Below are 11,173 nucleotides of genomic sequence, written 5' to 3'. Positions count from 1 at the left end.
ATGATATATAGTGATACTAAATATGCTACACCGTGTAGATAATTATGCAATTGGGTATACTGCGTAAAAATCTGTTACCAGCTGTATGCACACGAATTTATGATGAAAAGAATATGCAATAAAAGGAAATGAATTGCATGCATAGAAACAAAAAATCGCATTTAATGTTTTATTTCCTTCATAAATATAGGATCCCTCCAACAGTCATGCAGCTAAACACATTAGAACTAGTTTATAATGTATATTGAAACAAATTATACGACACGGTGTAGGTATTTATGCAATTCCTTACACTGCGTAAAAAAACTGGCATGTTGTTCACTAGTGGACGCATATCCGGGTGAAGCGTAAAAACCTTAAGTTTTGAGCATAAAATCCCTCAATTATAAGCGTAAATACCGAGTCAATGAGAGGTTGATAGCTCTAGTAGGTTGTTATTACGATCCTATTTTTATGACAGATCCTAAAAACATGGCAGCCGCATGCATGCGGTTTCTATTTTTATACAGATCCAAAAATTATGGCAAAATCGTGGGAGTTTTCATTGCATGCGCGCAAATTACGAACAGCATAAATTAAGGAATTGCCTTTCCAATGTGCATGCAGTAAACTGATATACGAACTCCGTGTTCAAGCATAAAATCGTACAGTTTTTAGCGTAAATAGTACATGTGGTAGGCATAAAACACAATAATCGAAAAGAAAACTGCGCCGGATCGGAGGATGTCACGCGTGATCATCGCTGCGCGCATCTCGCGCCTTCCATGACGTCGCTCGCTCGAACATCGCGCCTCACGCGTCGCCGTCGCTACTCGCACGTCGACGGGCATCGCTTGCTCGCCGGTCTTGGAAGTGCCGCCTCCTCGGAGCTTCGGGGACGCCGCCGCTTGCCCGCACAAGGGCCCCGCTGCGGATCGAGGAACCTCCGCCACCGCGCGTCGAGGTAATGGAGTTGCGGCCACCGGCCTGGGAACCGCCGCCACCGCACAAGGGCGCTGCCGCCGCTCGCCCTCTGGATCGGGGGCCGCCACCGCCGGCCTGGGAACCGCCACCACCGCACACGGGCGCTGCCGCCGCTCGCCCTCTGGATCGGAGGCCGCCACCGCCGGCCTGAGAACCGCCGCCACCGCATGTCGAGGTCGGGGAGCCGCGGCCACCGCCGCGCGCACTATTGGGCAACCGTCGTCGCTAATGAATCGAGATGGGGCGTGAAAAACTGATCCCTAGCACTACGGATTTTCTTTTATAGACGTCTGGAATTGGTCCGGCTCGACCGGATTGCACTATCTGGCCTGGGCTTCCAATAACTAAAGGAAGCCCAGGGCTCCTAATATACAATCTATATATATATATATATATATATATATATATATATATATATATATATATATATATATATATATATATATATATATATATACAGCGGCACTAAAATGCACCTGGGTGCATTCTCTATATTGAATGCACCCAGGTGCAATAACACCCCGAGCACGCCTCCCCATAAGGGCACGCCCTCGGCCCTCCTGTACGCGCGCCTCCCTGCCCCCCACCGCGGGTATCCTCTAATTGCAAACTTGAGTCTCTGTTTTTACTCCTTGATTACCATTGCATGGTGTGTTGTTGCTCTAGTTGCAACGTTTGTTGCTTGTTGATTGCAACTATGGGTATCCACTAATTGCAAACTCATGATTGCGTGTTGTTCTGCAGGATGCAAACATACTTGATGTGTTTGTCCCCAGGGTGCGGCAAACATTTGATACAAGGGAAGAAGCCTGCCTCTTTTACCTTAACTATGCAAAGTTGGCTGGTTTTAGTGTCAGGACAAAGAGGTGTAATTGCAGCTGCTAGTGTGGTGTGATTGCAACCCCGCATTAGGTGTGATTACAACTGTTGTATAATTCTACCCAAATATCTGTTAAAAAATGTAAACAAAATGATTGCAACTGTTGGTGTGTTGTAATTGCAACTACTGGTGTGGTATGGATGCAACTACTGAGTTTCTCTGATGTGATTGCAACTGCTGGTGTGTTGTAATTGCAACTACTGGTGTGGTGTGGATGCAACTGCTGAGTTGCTCTGATGTGATTGCAAGTACTGAATAACTCTGGGAAATTTTGTTAAAAAATATGACTGCAACTGCTGGTCTGGTGTAATTGCAATTGCTGGTCTGGTGTGATTGCAACTTCTATATAACTAGATGCAACTGCTGGTCTGGTTCGAAAATTGTAGCATTCTGTCGGGAGCATGCGGGAGGGACGAAGACGAAGCATTGGTTCGGCTTGGGTGGGGCGATTGGCTCAGACCAGGTGCTGCTGGCGCGTAGGTTCGGCCTGGGTGCATTCTCTATATTGAATGCACCCAGATGTAATATATAAATACAGTATATATATAGCCCTGGGCTTCAAATAACTAGAGGAAGCCCAGGTCGGATGGTGCAATCCGGTCGAGCCGGACCACATCCGGATGTCTATAAACCATGACCCGGAGTGCTAGGGTTCAGTTTTTACGCTCCACCCCGATTCATTAGCGACCCCGCGTGCGATGACGGTGGTTGCCCCAGAGCGTGCGCGACGGTGGACCCCCAGCCGGTAGCCACAACTCCATGACCTCGACGCGCGGTGGCGGAGGTTCCTCGATCCGGAGTAGTGGCGGCGGTTCCCAGGTCGGTGGCGGCGGCTCCCCGATTAGAGGGCGAGAGACAGCGGTGCCCTTGTACGGGCAAGCGGCGGCGTCCCCGAGGCCCCGAGGAGGTGGCACTTCCAAGGTCGGCGAGCAAGCGACGCCCATCGACGTGCGAGTAGCGACGGCGACGCATGAGGCGCGATGTTCGAGCGAGCGGCGTCACAGAAGGCGCGAGATGCGCGCAGCGATGATCGCGCGTGACATCCTCCGATCTGGCGCAGTTTTCTTTTACATTATTGTGTTCTATGACTATCACATGTATTATTTACGCTAAAAACTGTACGATTTTATGCTTGAACATGAGTTCGTAAATCAGTTTACTGCATGCACATTGAAAAGGCAATTCCTTGATTTATGTTGTTCGTAATTTGCGCGCATGCAATGGAAACTTCCACGATTTTTGCCATAATTTTTGGATCTGTATAAAAATAGAAACTGCATGCATGCAGCTGCCATGTTTTTCGGATCTGTCATAAAAATAGGATCATAATAACAACCTACTATAGCTATCAACCTCTCACATTGACTCAGTATTTACGCTTATAATTGAGGGATTTTATACTCAAAATTTAATGTTTTTACGCTCCACCCGGAGATGCGTCCACCAGAGAACAACATGCCACATTTTTACGCAGTGTAAGGAATTACATAAATACCTACACCGTGTAGTATAATTTTGTCGGCGTTTCGAGACCGGGGGGTCCCCGAGCCGACGAGTGAAGTGTCGTCGCGTGCCCCAGCCCAGATGGGTCGACGCGAGGCCGAGCGCGAAGGGGGGAAAGCGAGGTGGCCGGAGATGGGCATGAGAGAGGTGGAAATCCCGTGGCCTTCGTGTTCGTCCCGCGCCCAGGTCGGGTGCGCTTGCAGTAGGGGGTTACAAGCGTCCACACGGGGGAAGGAGCGAGTGGCCTCACGCGAGCGCCCGTCTCGTCCTCGTCCCCGCGCGGCCAACCTCCTCTAAGAGGGCCCTGGTCCTTCCTTTTATAGGCGTAAGGAGAGGATCCAGGTGTACAATGGGGGGTGTAGCAGAGTGCTACGTGTCTAGTGGAGGAGAGCTAGTGCCCTAAGTACACGCCATCGTGGCGGCCGGAGAGATTTTGGCGCCCGGTTTGTGTGATGTCGTGGCCGTCGGAGGAGTGCTGGAGCCTGGCGGAGGGACAGCTGTCAGGGCCGTCGAGTCCTTGCTGACGTCCTCTTGCTTTCGTAAGGGGGACGAGAGCCGCCATCGTCAGGGAGCGTGCGGGGCGCCATCATCGCCTATCTTGCGGAGCAAGCCAGATGGGACGCCGGTCTTGTTCCCCGTAGCCCGAGTCAGCTTGGAGTAGGGTAATGATGGCGCCTCCTGTTGACGTGGCTGGTCCGCGCCCTAGGTTGGGCGATGTGGAAGCTCCTCCGAGGTCGAGGTCGAGTCCGTCTTCCGTGGCCGAGGCCGAGTCCGAGCCCCTAGGTCGGGCGAGGCGGAGGCCGGGGCGAAGCTTGAGTCCTGGGGTCGGGTGAAGCGGAGTCCGTCGTCTTCTGGGGCTGAGCCCAAGTCCGAGCCCTGGGTCGGGCGGAGCGGAGTTCGCCATCTTCCGGGGCTTAGCCCGAGTCCGAGCCCTGGGTCGGGCGGAGCGATGTTCGCTGTCTTCCGAGGCTTAGCCCGAGTCCGAGCCCTGGGTCGGGCGGAGCGGAGTTCACCGTCTTCCGGGGCTTAGCCCGAGTCCGAGCCCTGGGTCGAGCGGAGCGGAGTTCGTCGTCTTTCGGGGCTTAGCCCGAGTCCGAGCCCTGGGTCGGGCGGAGCGGAGTTCGCCGTCTTCCGGGGCTTAGCCCGAGTCCGAGCCCTGGGTCGGGCAGAGCGGAGTTTCCTATGGTGCGTGCGGCCGGGCCTGACTGCCTGTCAGCCTCACTCTGTCAAGTGGCACCGCAGTCGGAGCGGCGCAGGCGACGCTGTCTTTCTGTCAGACCGGCCAGTGGAACGGCAAAGTGACGGCGGTCACTTCGGCTCTGTCAGCTGAGGGGCGCGCGTCAGGATAAAGGTGTCAGGCCACCTTTGCATTAAATGCTCCTGCGATTTGTTCGGGGTTGCTTCTCGGTGAAGACAGGGCCTCGGGCGAGCCGGGAACGTGTTCGCCGTTGGAGGGGGGCCTCGGGCGAGGCGGAGATCCTCCGGGGTTGGTTGCCCTTGTCCGAGGCTAGGCTCGGGCGAGGCGCGATCGAGTCCCTTGAATGGACTGATCCCTGACTTGATCGCACCCATCAGGCCTTTGCAGCTTTATGCTAATGGGGGTTACCAGCTGAGAATTAGGAGCCTTGAGGGTACCCCTAATTATGGTCCCCGACAGTAGCCCCCGAGCCTCAAAGGGAGTGTTAGCACTCGCTTGGAGGCTTTCATCGCACTTTTTTGCAAGGGGACCAGCCTTTCTCGGTTGCGTTTTGTTCCGGTGGGTGCGCGCGAGCGCACCCGCCGGGTGTAGCCCCCGAGGCCTTGGAGGAGTGGTTTGACTCCTCCGAGGTCTTAACACCTCGCGCAATGCTTCGGCTGGTCTGGTCGTTCCCTCATGCGAGCTGGCCGTAGCCCGGGTGTACAGTCGGGTCCCAAGTTCTCGGGCTGGTATGTTGATGCTGTCAACGGTTTGGCCGGAGCCGGGTTTGCGAGAGCAGCCCCCGAGCCTCTGCACAGGGCGAGAGGGCGATCAGGGACAGACTCGACTTTTTACATACGCCCCTGCGTCGCCTTTCCGCAAGGAGGAGGGGGGAGAGCGCCATGTTGCCCTCGGTGGGCGCCGAACATGGTCTCTCCGGTGAGCTACAGGCGGGTGATCCGAGCGGACGTCCGTGCCCCATTCGTTAGGGGTCGGCTAGGGGCCCAAAGGCACGCCCAAAAGTACCTGCGGGTGATCTGGCGGACCCGGTCCCCTGGCGACGGGGTCCGAGGGCTCGATGCCTCCCTCTGATGGGATTCCGTTACAAGATCGTTCCCGCTGGTCTCGGAAATGTCCTAGGGTACCTCGGGAGCGCAGCCCGAGCCTTGGTTATGTATCGAATGTACCCATGGTCATCCCTCGCTCTGTGTCTGAGGCGGCTGTGAACCCTTCGGGGGCCAGCCTTCAAACCCCTGATCAGTAGTGGGCGCGGAGCCCGAGTAGCCTGAGGCAGCCATTGAACCCTTCCGAGGGGCCAGCCTTCGAACCTCTGACCAGTAGTGGGTGTGGAGCCCACATGCTCTGAGGCGGCTGTTGAACCCTTCCGAGGGGCCAGCCTTCGAACCTCTGATCAGTAGGGAGGCTCGGAGCCTGGTTCCTTCACAGGGAAGGATCCTTTTCAGGGTCTCCCCCTTTCCCGGTCCCTGTTGCAAGAGAGAGAAAGAGGAAAAAAGGAAAAGGATACGAAATCGAACGACGCGGCGTACCTTTCTTTTTTTTGACGCGGTCATTATGGCGAAGGCGAAGCGTCGCTCGCTTCTCCTGCCAGAGGCGCCGCCTGTCCTGCCGCGGAGTTAATGCGACGGGGCGAGTGGTTCGTGGGGTAGCCGTTGCGCGTGCGCGAGCCGTTCGAGGAACGGGTCACGGGCGCGTTGTCTTCACGCCGTGAGAGAGGGTTCTCTCGCTGCCCCCGGATGGGACGTGAGCTTGGCTGACGACGTGACTGCTGCTCCTGCCCGCCTGCCACCGCCATTACTGCCGGCCCGTTTTCGGCCGCATTGACCGTCGCGCCGGGCTGGAGCCGCTGGGTCGCCTCGAGTCGCGGTATTGGTTCCGCAGTCGAGGAGGCGCGGTGGTGGCGCAGGTGGCGGTGCAGTTTGCCTGCACGAAGCATTCGGCGTGCCGGTTGCATGACGCATGGGCCTGGGCCTCCATGCTGGGCGTGTTGGGAGTCGGAGAAGCGCGCCCACTTGGCGCGGTTGCATGCCGCCTGCATGGTTGCCCGCCCTTTCGCCCGCTGGTCTGGGTAAAAGTGGAGAGCCGCTTGTAACCGCTGGGCGGTTGCACGCACCACGCGCGGTGGTTTGGCTTCTTCTGCTCTAGGCCATCTTACATGACGTGTGGGACCCAGCCCCCGCGCCGTAGGGGGAGGACCTTGGAGCGTGTTGGAGAAGACTCAGCCCACGACGGCTGGGGAAGCAAGTGGGGAGAGTCGCCTTTAAAAGGAGGGTGACCCTCTTGGAAGGCGACCGTGTCTTCGCGCTCCCTTATGCATCGTGTCTTTCCACCTTCCAAGCCCCCGGATGGGGGATATCCGCCGTCTTTTCGCTTCGTTGTTGGAGGAACGCAACTCCGCGGGAGTTGGTACCTTTCAGCCGTCGTTCGGCTTCAAGGATTTTCATCATGCAGCCCGGCTGCACCCCTCCGCCGGCGGTCACCCAAGACGGTGACCTCCAGCCCCTGGATGGGGAGAGGCAAGCCGAGCTGCGATCTTGGTCCCACCCTCAGCTTCAAGGATGTTCATCATCCCCGCTGGGGTGGAGGCCGGGTTGAGCCGGAGCTCTACCTCCCGCGCGGGTTCGTGGGTCGGCCTCTCCTTCGGCGTTCGAGGGAGAGGGCGCTCACTGGCCCTGCGGGCGGGTCGGACTTCGACAACGCGGGGCTGGTCGACGGCGGGCGTCGTCAGCCTCAGCGCGTTGGGCTCGTCAGCTTAGCTCCTGGTGCCCCCTCCTGCCGGAAGGCGGCTGCCGCGCCGTGCGCACGGGAGGACCGCCCAAGATATCGCGCGCTGCCAGGGCGGCGTTCGTGTTCTGGGGCGGTTCTCCCTTTGCACTGGTACGACGCCTCCACGCGGAGGTCGGTGCCTCACTCGCCCGGGAGGATCTGAGTGGGGATCTACCGGAGGGCTGACGACCCCTGTCGCCGGTGCCGAGGTGGAGGCGGCTCGAGAAGTCCCCGTTGCCGACGGGATCATCGCCACCATCCGCGCTTCGGGCCTCCGGCTCTTTGTACTTGTCCTCGCCCCTCGAGCGTCGGCGTGGGCGAGGGCAAGATTGCAGCAGCATTCGCCCTGAGGCCCTTGCTGCTGTAGTTCGGCCACCCGGAGCGGGGGCCGTTGTCGTTGCTGGCGGAGCGGTCGACGGCGAGCCGCCCGTCGGTCTTCAGCTGCTCCGCAGGCCCTCCCCCAGTCGCGTGGGGTTGTTCGTACTTGCGGAGGTGGAATCGGAGTTCCGTTTGTAATGGCACTTCGAATGCCAGCGTTATGTTCATTGCGGCTGTCGAGGCCTGAACATGTATGTAAATTTGGCGCGGAGCCGTGTTTTTTTCCCATTCTCGAGCACTAAGACTCGCCTGCTGGTTGTCTGAACCGCTTCGCCAAGCGTGAGTCGCCCCGTGTAAAGGTGACGAGTGAGGTATCCATATCCCGGAGGCGTAGGAGTCCCTCGGCTCGGCCAGCCTTGTTATCTGAGGCTTCCCTGGCTTAGTTAGAGGAAAACCTCGGCCGCTCTTCGATGAGCCGAGGCCAGGGGTAGCGGTGCCAGCGCAGACAGAGGCATAGTCGGCTCGAAAAGACAACCAGGTCGGCCGGAGCCTGGCCGGGTCGTCCATTAGCGGGACCGACGCCGGAATTGACCTGCCGAGGCCTCGGGCCGGGCTGATGTCCTTGGGGAACAGCTAGCCGAGGCCCCGGGGTGACCGGCCGAGCCGCCTGCTCGAGCCGGATTCTTGGAGAAGACCCTAGTGGCGATGGCCCGGGCTTGGTGATGACGTCGTCCTTCAGAGCGGAGGCCCTTGGACCGCGTCGCCGTCCGAGGCTAGGTCGGACCTCACTAGAGGTGTTGTCGACGCCGAGGGTGCTGCTGCTCCCTTTAACCGTCAAGATCCGAGCCTGCAGGATCGGATTATCTTGTAGCGTGTGTTTTCTGCGGCCGCCGAGGCCGAAACACACCCTCGCCGTGTTGTAAAGCCGCGTCTCCTTTCCTCTTGTTTCGAGTATCTGGACTTTTTTGTCGGTAACAGAACTGTTTGCGCGGGCGAGAGTTGCTTTTCACGGAAGGTGATGAGTGAGGTATCCGTATCCCGGAGGCGTAGGAATCCCTCGGCTCGGTCAGCCTTGGCTGCTTACGTGTATTCCGCCGTTTTCAGGATCCACTTTTGAAGTAGTCGAAGAGCACGAAAAGCATTCTGGCAGAAAAGATTTTTTTCGAGGAAAATTTCGACGCAGAGGGGGTTCCCCCTTTTAGCCCCCGAGGGAGGGTCGGGCTTTGCCGAGGCAAGGCTGACCCTTCCTTGACGACTAAACTTTGCGTGAGAGCGAGGTATATGAACAACTTGAAAACATCTTAAGGGTAGAAGCGACGTAGCTGTTGGATGTTCCAAGCGTTGCTGTAGATCTCGCCTTGACTGTTGGCCAGCTTGTATGTTCCGGGCTTCAGAACCTTGGCGATGACGAACAGCCCTTCCCAGGGAGGCGTGAGCTTGTGCCGCCCTCGAGCGTCTTGTCGCAGCCGAAGCACCAGGTCGCCCACCTGGAGGTCTCGGGACCTAACCCCTCGGGCGTGGTAGCGTCGCATGGACTGCTGGTACCACGCCGAGTGTAGTAAGGCCTTGTCCCGAGCCTCTTCCAGCTGGTCCAGCGAGTCTTCTCGACTAGCTTGGTTGCTTTGGTCGTCATAGGCCCTCGTCCTCGGGGAACCGTACTCCAGGTCTGTGGGCAAGATGGCCTCGGCCCCATAGACTAGGAAGAACGGCGTGAAGCCCGTGGCTCGGCTCAGTGTCGTTCTCAGGCTCCAGACCACCGAGGGGAGTTCCTTCATCTATCGCTTGCCGAACTTGTTGAGGTCGTTGTAGATCCGAGGCTTGAGTCCTTGTAGAATCATGCCGTTGGCACGCTCTACTTGCCCATTCGTCATGGGGTGAGCCACGGCAGCCCAGTCTACCCAGATGTGGTGATCCTCGCAGAAGTCCAGGAACTTTCTGTCGGTGAACTGGGTACCGTTGTCGGTGATGATGGAGTTCGGGACCCCAAAATGGTGGATGATGTTGGTGAAGAACGCCACCGCCTGCTCGGACCTGATGCTGTTTAGGGGTCGGACCTCGATCCACTTGGAGAATTTATCGATGGCGACCAACAGGTGCGTGTAGCCCCCGGGTGCCTTCTGCAAGGGGCCAACGAGGTCCAGACCCCACACAGCAAAAGGCCATGTGATGGGTATTGTCTATAGAGCCTGAGCGGGCAGGTGGGTCTGCCTTGCATAGAACTGACACCCTTCGCAGGCGCGGACAATTCTAGTGGCGTCGGCCACCGCCGTTGGCCAGTAGAAACCTTGTCGGAAAGCATTTCCGACAAGGGCTCGAGGTGCTGCGTGGTGGCCGCAAGCCCCCGAGTGTATTTCTTGGAGGAGTCCCTGACCTTTGGTGGTGGAGATGCATCGCTGGAGGATGCCTGAAGGGCTGCGATGGTAGAGCTCCTTCCCTTCTCCCAGCAAGACGAACGACTTGGCGCGCTGCGCCAACCGCCGAGCTTCGGCTCGGTCAAGGGGTAGCTCTCCTTGGTGGAGATATTGCAGGTACGGGGTCTGCCAGGTTCGATCAGGCGTGACCCCGCTGTGCTCCCCCTCGACGCGCAGCGTTTCGCCCTCGGGGGCCGAGGGTACCTCGGGCCGAACCGAGGGTGCCTCGGGCCGTGCCGAGGGTACCTCGGTCTGGGCCGAGGGCGCCTCAGGCTCGGGCGCGTCGTCGATCTTGACGGAGGGTTGATGCAGGTCTCGAGAGAAAACGCCTGGGGAACCGTTGTTCGCCCCGAGGCTATTTTAGCCAGCTCGTCCGCAGTCTCGTTGTAGCGCCGAGCGATGTGGTTGAGCTCGAGCCCATAGAACTTGTCTTCCAGGCGCCAAACCTCATCGCAGTAGGCTTCCATCTTCGGGTTGCGGCAGTGGGAGTTCTTCATGACTTGGTCGATGACGAGCTGCGAGTCACCGCGAGCGTCGAGGCGTCGGACCCCTAGCTCGATGGCGATTCGCAACCCGTTTACCAGAGCCTCGTACTCCGCCACATTGTTGGACGCCGGGAAGTGGAGGCGTAGCACGTAGCGTAGGTGCTTCCCGAGGGGCGAGACGAAGAGGAGGCCTGCGCCGGCCCCTGTCTTCATCAGCGACCCGTCAAAAAACATGGTCCAAAGCTCCGGTTGGATCGGAGCCGTCGGGAGCTGGGTGTCGGCCCATTCGGCCACGAAGTCCGCCAGGACCTGGGACTTGATGGCCTTCCGGGGGGCGAACGAGATCGTCTCGCCCATGATCTCCACTGCCCACTTCGCGATCCTACCCGAAGCCTCTCGGGAGTGGATGATCTCTCCCAGGGGGAAGGATGACACCACCGTCACCGAATGAGACTCGAAGTAGTGTCGCAACTTCCGCCGCGTCAAGATCACCGCGTACAGCAACTTCTGGATTTGTGGGTAGCGGATCTTGGTCTCGGACAGTACCTCACTGATGAAGTAGACTGGCCTCTGAACGGGCAATGCATGCCCCTCTTCTTGCCTCTCGACCACAATCGCGGCGCTAACCACCTGAGTGGTCGCGGCGACGTAG

This window comes from Zea mays, chromosome 2 (assembly GCF_902167145.1).
Source record: "Zea mays cultivar B73 chromosome 2, Zm-B73-REFERENCE-NAM-5.0, whole genome shotgun sequence".
Taxonomy (NCBI): Eukaryota; Viridiplantae; Streptophyta; class Magnoliopsida; order Poales; family Poaceae; genus Zea; species Zea mays.
This window is presented reverse-complemented; position numbering follows the sequence as displayed.